This window comes from Chenopodium album, chromosome 1, assembly GCF_948465745.1.
Source record: "Chenopodium album chromosome 1, dcCheAlbu1.1, whole genome shotgun sequence".
NCBI classification, from domain to species: domain Eukaryota; kingdom Viridiplantae; phylum Streptophyta; class Magnoliopsida; order Caryophyllales; family Amaranthaceae; genus Chenopodium; species Chenopodium album.
In genome coordinates, this window is record NC_137834.1 from 48,712,652 (window position 1) to 48,720,624 (window position 7,973).

Below are 7,973 nucleotides of genomic sequence, written 5' to 3' on the forward strand. Positions count from 1 at the left end.
AACAAAGCATACGACCTTACAACTGATGTAGCACCACTTGCTTCATTCTTAGCTTTTCAGTCAATAACTTAGCTTATCTTCAATAGTTTGAGGTCACTTTCAAAGTGGAACACTCAAGCAGTATCCGATACTTGTGAAGAAAAAGAATTGCTAAGTTAACTACAATAACATGAACTCATGGGTTGAAATGGAATCTTATTCCTTTTCTTCATTCCTTGTTTCCTATATTTCTTATTGTACAATATCTCATAACCTTACTTTAAGAACTATTTCTTTAAGAGTCTTTGACTTTTATACTTTGTTAGGCATAATTAAGCATCTAATGCGCTGTAAAATAAAGTTCCATCTTTTCCTTTAATTCACGCTTGAATTACTACATCAATGAGTCTTACTCATCTATGTATTAAGCGAAATGATATGTTGGTTTTCAATATTGACAATTTGAGTTTGCAACTCAATACTTCATGTTTTATCAAAACTAGCTAGTATTTTCAATACATGATGTCCTACCGTCCTTTCGAACTTTATAAAAGTCATTTATGAGAATTGTATTTTAGAAATGCTTTACTTATCTTTGAGAACCATTCTCAAAGATTTCCTTTACCAATCATGGAAAACAATACAGTTTGATTTGGAATTCTACAAATATAAGTGCAAAGTATAACCATTTATCAAGTAAATAACATAATAAGTTTGAAAATTAAAAGGTATTCATGCAAATTTTCAATCTTATTAAACGTCTTATCCACGCATTAAAATTGTCCCCATTTGGCGAGAATAAGTCGATTCCAAGATCCAAAAAACAAAGAGTGGTTAAGCATGCTTTGGCTTGTCTTAACACTAAATCTTCTAAGGTAAGCAACGCTTTTGCTAATGGCTCCAAGCCACTCTTGGTTGAATAAATTGTCGCATCTAATGCTCTCTCAACAATTTATCCACTTTTCCACGACATGTTAGGACTCCATCACTCATATCGTTGGGTACAACCAAAACCAACTTGCATACCCGGTATGCCTTACGTTCCTTGGAGAAGTAGTGATGCCTTGCTTTGGCGTAGCCCACCACTACCCACTTTCGGTTGGTAAGTGTTGTTTTTAAATGGCAAGTTTTACTCAATATTTGGGGACCTAGGGTTTCTATGTTGGTTGATTTAAGTGAACTTAATTTATCATCACAACATTAAAAATCCTAAACATGCATCTAACATATAATTCATATACATAAACATATATATATATATCGAAAAACACAAATAGAGATGCATTTGGCAACTAGCATGACCCCTTGAGATCTTCAAATCTTCAAAAGGTCTTCATTTGCAAGTTCATGGCTTCATCTTCCAAGACTTGACCAAAGTAAATGCAGCTATTAGTATCTACGATTAGGACTAATCTAAATATTAAGGTACAAAAATACTCAACGGTTCGCATACCGTATTTAAATTTACAAAAATACATCACGTATCGCAGTCCGTATTTTCTATCCAAATCGGGCCCCACTAGGACATTTCATAAAACCTGTGAGAGAACATACATTCCATTCATCCATTAACTATATGTGAATGGCCCATGCATGTTACAACGATAAACAAGTAACAATGCATAAACACGCGAGAACTAGTAACTAATCTAGGTAGTTAATCCAATTAACACGCCTAATTAAAACTAGTCAAAGTTGTTTTAACCGGTTATATAAATAAGCGCAATTAATATTTGAAGCTCCCACTAAACTCCGCATCCAACTCAATTAATCCAATTAATTAAGCCGGTAAATCCCAAAATTTGTCAAAATATATTTTGCCAATGCCGCTCAAATCCAAGGCCTAGCCTCTAAAATTTATTAAAATAATTAAAATAAACAAATTGGCCAAAAAGCAAAATTAAAACTGAGAGAAAAGTGCATCGACTACCCATGGCTAGCACCTTGAGCACTCAATCGCACGCAAGTGCTGGGCGCTTGCCTAGCAGCCTCGGCCTTGCGTGCTGTGATGCTGCTGGACGCTGCTTGGCTGCGCGCACTCGATGCGCGTCTAGCTGCAGCTGCCTAGCACTGTCGCTACGCCTAACGTCTTCTCGCATGCCCCTCATGCACCAAGTCAGCACACAACTCCTTGCACACACCTAGCACCACACGCACCAAGCGCGACAGCTTTGTGCCTTGGTTTGCGTGCTTCTGCCTCGCGATTAATTCCCGATTTTGTGTGACATCCCTAATCAATTCTAAATTAATTTTAGAATTAATTCATTGAGCAAAAATGAAAATTTAAACAAGTCTAACTTAAAATAAAATTTTCAAAGTGCATCTAACCAAAATAATTCCCAAGAACCATTCTTTAATTAAATTAGTTTAACTTGTTGCAACAAAAATAAGAGGGCAATTACTCACTATTAATTTAATTAATTTAAATTAATCTTGAGTTTTTGACAAAATAAAAGGGAGTTGGAAAAATGAACAAAAGTTCAATAAAGATTCCAACTTTAATACTTGTGAATCCATGAAAAAATTATACCTTCCAATATGAAGATAAACAAATTTCTATCACAAAGTTTCAAACTTTATGATTCCAATCAACTAAAAATGATTAAATCAACAAAGTTTAACAAAATTTCATGGAATTTAGTAACTCAAAGTTTCAATCACTTAGAATAATTAAAGATTGAATCTTTAGTACTTGGAAGCCTCAAAGAACAAAAATTTCATACTTAATGCAATTAGTTTTCAATTATGTGAAAAATAAAACCAAGCTTTCAAACACAAATTACCACCAAGTAATCTTGCCTAAAGAGGTTTAAAATTGCATATAAAATATGTATTGTACCAATTACTTAACCACCATAAATATGCAATTAATTTTCAAGGTTAAAATAACTTAAAATTTTTCGTCAAAACGCAAAATCCCTCGAAAAGTGCATTTCTTATGGTTTTTTGGCTAAAAATCGAGTCCTAGAAGGGTAAAAACATTTCTAGAACGCCTTTTCCACTCAAAATTCACTATTTTTGGGTCGAAATCTAGGTTCGGGGGTGATGATAGCTATAATACGATGTTAAAATAAATAAAACGAACTACTTATCTAATTAGCATATGAAAACCAGAAAAATGAAGCCATTAAAACACCTTGAAAAATATTATGGTTTTAAAAATAAACGAGCGAGGATCTGATACCGCTGTTGGGGTTTGGTAAGTCCGAATTACCGCAGAAACAACCCTGACCCAAAGAACCACTCGCAATTAATAAAACCATAAAGCATAACAAAAAAACATAAAGGGATAAAATCGGAATTTACCTTTGAAGCATGCTTCGTCCTCAAAGTCGAGCTCTTACTTGAAAGCTTATGCTCCGAAAATACGTGAGCCTCCTACGGAAATTCACCTGCAAAAACTTCTAGCGACTTTAAGGTCCGTTACCTCGAGGTAAGAGAGGTCCGACCAAAACCCGAGTATTTTATGAGTTTAAGAGTTTTTGCTAATGCAATGCTCTATTGAACTCCTACTCAAGCACTCTTTCCAAAAACCCAGTATGGGTATTAATAGGCAAGAGGGAGAGTGGGAATTTCAATCCCATCAATGTGGGAGCATGAAATTCCATAATTTATTTCAAAGCTAAATTAAAATGAATAAGCAAACTAATAATAAATCTACAAGTGTCACTATCATATGTAAAGGGAAGTGAGGACCACTTGGAGAGTAGGGGACCATACTTGCTCCCCACTCCATACTCTCCTTGTGCCACATGTCCCTCACATTTAAACCCTCCCTTTACTTGCTTACCTTTTTGCTCACGGCACACTCGCACCTAGGTGATGCTAGCTGCTGCTGCTCGTAGATAGCAAGCCACGCACGGTTGTGCGGGCTGCTGCTGCTTGCGGCCAGCAAGCCACGTACACCTTGTGCGGGCTGTTGCTGTTGCTTGCGGCAAAGGCTGCCCTTGGCTTCTAGCGTTGGTGCGCTAGCATGCCCCAGCCAGCCTAGGCTTGGCTTGGTGCGCATGCTAGCCACCTATGCTTTGCACATTATGCCCCTAGCACTCGGATGCTCGGCATTCCGATGCTAGGGGTATTTTGGGAAATATTGTCGATTTATTATTATTTGCGCGTCTTATCATTTACTAATTTAAACTCGACTTCCGACGCTCTATTTCGACGCTCTAAGTTCAAATTTCCGACATCTAAATATTTAATACTCGGGCGGAGAATTAATTTCTTCCGAATTAATTCGTCGAGTCGATTCGTTTACTGCTAAGGGTGTGACCCGGAGGGTTCAGTCAAGCTTAAGCTGTAATATTAATTATGCATTAATATTACTGATCTGAAGTGGCCTCCACCTAGTCATTCCGATCACTTGACCTTACTGAATATATTAGCTTTCTAATAATTCTGAACCCACTAACGGAATAGTACACTTGTTCGAAGGACACCATTCCTTTCATTGAGGACAATGATTCATTTAAGCTTGGGGGAGAACCGTTTTCGCTTTTTGTATATATGATTTTGGTTATAGCTTTGAATAAGCTTGGGGTGTAAGTTTTTTTTTTGGTGACTACTTGATTGTGATTCTAAGAAAGGCGCCTTCTTAGCTTCACTAGTAAGGATACCATTAAATTTTTTTTAATTTTAGCCTACGTTAACCCTTTTTGCCCTTACATTACAATTATTGGGAAAGACCTTTCGACCTATAGGTTGAGTCACATATCGAAGTAGGGAATTATGAGTTAAAGCCTAAGGAAAGGGGATGCAAAGTCAAGATGTCGAGAAACTTCAAATCTATTTGTTTTTTTTTTTGTTCCTTCAAGGAACTATAGAGACGCCCACTAAAAGTAGATTTGAAGCTGATTGGGAGATTGTGCTAAAATGTTTTGCGATGAAAGTGAATTGTGTTTCTTTAGTTCTCTATACTTAGCATATCCTATGGTTAAATCAACCTTAGATATCTTAGAACGTGCACTCCCTTACTGGTTTAGAAAGATTTGCATTCACTTGTGCTTGTACATTTGGAAAAGTCCTTTCGTGAACATTCATTTGCTTTTCTTGTATTTTTGGTTTCTTCTTCATACTTTGCCTTGTTTGTATTATTACGAGAGTTATAGGTTAATATCTTAGGAAACCTTAACGAGAGTATCACTCGTCCTCTAGGGCGATCTAGGGGTTTAAATGGCTTGTCATTAGTTGCTAAAATTGACCGTGATCCCTACAAAAGTGTGTAATATTCTTGTCTCTTCTTTTCTTTTTGTTTGTTTGAATAAGCTCATCATTTCTCCCATTGTTTTGTTTTGCTAAAGGATGAGCAAAAGCTAAGCTTGGGGGTGTTTGATGGGTATCATAAATGTCACCCATTTGATGAGCATTTAAGTTGCTTTTACATTCTTTTTATAGTTTTCTTTCTTAATAAATGCTTAGTTTTATGCTTTTGCTCTTTGTTTTACCTTTTACTCTCTTATTTTGTGGTTTTGTGCATTTTGATGGTTTTTCTAGACTTTTCTCCTTTATTTGCTTTCTTTTTGTAGTTGTAGGTATTGTACGAGGTTTGGGTCTTAATATGGATGGATTACTAAGGTTGAAGATGCTTTTGGAGCAAGCTCATGACAATAGGAAAGCTCAAGATGCAAGGAACTGGGTTCTCCAAGTTCTAGCTCTTGCACTCTCAAGCCGTGCTTTCATAAAGATGGGGTGTTAAACCCACTGTCAAGTGCTTTTTGGGACTGCCTCTCTTAGAGTTCATCATCATCATATTGCGCGTTCACTCGAAGACCTTATAGAACACATGAATCCGCGAGAAGATCTGAAGAAACCTAGAAGGGCGCGGGCGCGTTGCCCTGCTGCGCGGGCGCGCAGCCCCCTTACGTGGGCGCGAAGGCCTACTTCGCGGGCGCTCCTCTGCAGGTTCCGGCTTTGCTCTTCTTCATTTCGCGCCTCTTATAAATACCCTTTTGAACACAATATTTGCAGCAAGTTTCATTTTAAATTTTGATCATAATTTTAGCTTAGTTAAGAGTTTCTCTCTCTAGTTTTTAAGGTTAGTTTAGGAGTTGATTTTAGAAAGAGAAAGTGAGTAATTTCAATGGTGATTGAGAGATTGATGATTCAATGGTGACAATTGTGTTGAAGATTTTCTCCATTATCAATGAGCATATTTAACTTTATCTTATTTTATTGCTTTGTTTAATATTCAAGTATGTTTGATTTGATTTTGATGTTTGATGCTTGATTAGTGTAGTTGTTCTTCATATATTATTTATTCTTGATTTCTTTAGTTGTTTGTGACTAGATGATTTTGTTTAAAAAGTTGTTTGGCTAGGATAGGGTGAAACTTTTATGATTGATTGATTATGCCACTAGTAGAAAAATAGCGATAGGAACCCCCCCATATGGCACCGGTTCAGGCCAAATCGGTGGCCAAAACCGGTCTAGAAATGGGCGGGATTTTACAAAAAGAGAAAAGGCACTGGTTTTGCCTGAACCAGTGCCAAAAATTAAAAAGGCACCGGTTTGAACCCGTGCCATTTGAACCCGTGCCAAATTAAAAAAAAAAAAAACGTGGCTTTCCTTTCTTCTTCCGTCCTCTCTTTCTCTTTCATTCCCTTCATTCGTTCTATCCCTTAGCTTCACTAGAGCGAACTGAAGTGCCTCCTCCTTTTTCCTCTACCACAGCCGCTACCTTCACCGGCCACCAGAGGTGTCGAAAACCACCGCCCCTCTCTGTCATTCCTCCCCTGCCCTTCTGTTTTCCCTATCTTTCTCTTTCAATCCCTTGCATTGTTCGAAACTCAACACCCCATTGCTGCTTGTTCCACCACTGCGCACCGCCTCCACCACTCCACCGCAGCGCTGCCTCCACCATTGCGCACCACCACTACTTCCTCCACTACTAGGGTCGTCCTCAATCTCTCCTCCCCTTAGCTTCTTCCACCTCTAACTAGTTTATTAGGGTAAGTTTTCATTTTTTTGTTAAAAAATTTAACAATTATTTTGAAATATGTAATTCTATTATTTTCAATAGCATTTTGGACAATTATTGTTAAGAAAATTAAAGTCAAGGAATGTATATAATTTTACCCTAATTTTTTTAATTTTTGAATTGGTTGTTTATTTAGAAATTTTGAATACATATTGTAGGTTAGAATAATTTTGTTTTACATTGTTCCTTAGTTGAAAATTTTGTATGTTTTAATGGGTTATTTTAAGGTTGATTTAATGAGTACTTTTGAATATAGTAGAGATTAGTAAAAATGTTACTTAATTAGTTGAATTTTGCTATGTTATTATGTGTGATTTTAGGTTGTTTTAATGGGTAATTGTGAATATATTAGAGAATTAGTGACCTTGTTAATAATTAGTTGTGAATAAATTAGAAAATTGTGAATAAATTAGAGAATTGTGATTACATTAGAGAATTGTGAATAATTTAGAGAATTGTGATTAAATTAGAGAATTGTAATATTGCCACTTAATTAGTTGTGAATAAATTAGAGAATTGTGAATATATTAGAGAATTAGTGACTTTGCTAATTTTTGTTTTTTTTAATAGATTTGTGAATTGAAGCACGAGTTTAATTAGCTTGAGGACTACATATTGAGCTCAAGTGGGTAGTTGCTATATTGGTATGACTTATAACTTTTACTTAGCTATATTTCTTTTTATTTATCCATTTAATAAAAGTTTATTCATGATATTGCAACTTGTGTATTGTTTAATTGCAAATAATAAATACAACAATATATAGAATACTTGCATCATCATATGCCTAGATACCCGTTCAAGGCTTTCTCATTAGGAGAAAGTCTTGAATAGTCCCCGGTTGGGACTGTTCTTGAATGTGTAGTCTCACTTAGGTGGTGAATGTATGTTTTCTTTTCGATTTTAAGGAACATCTTGGCTTACCATTTCCTCACTATGTTCTCTGGGTACATATGTGGGTAATTAATTATCTACATCGTGTACTTGGAGAACTAGGGGGAAATGCTGCCGGATTTTCCTT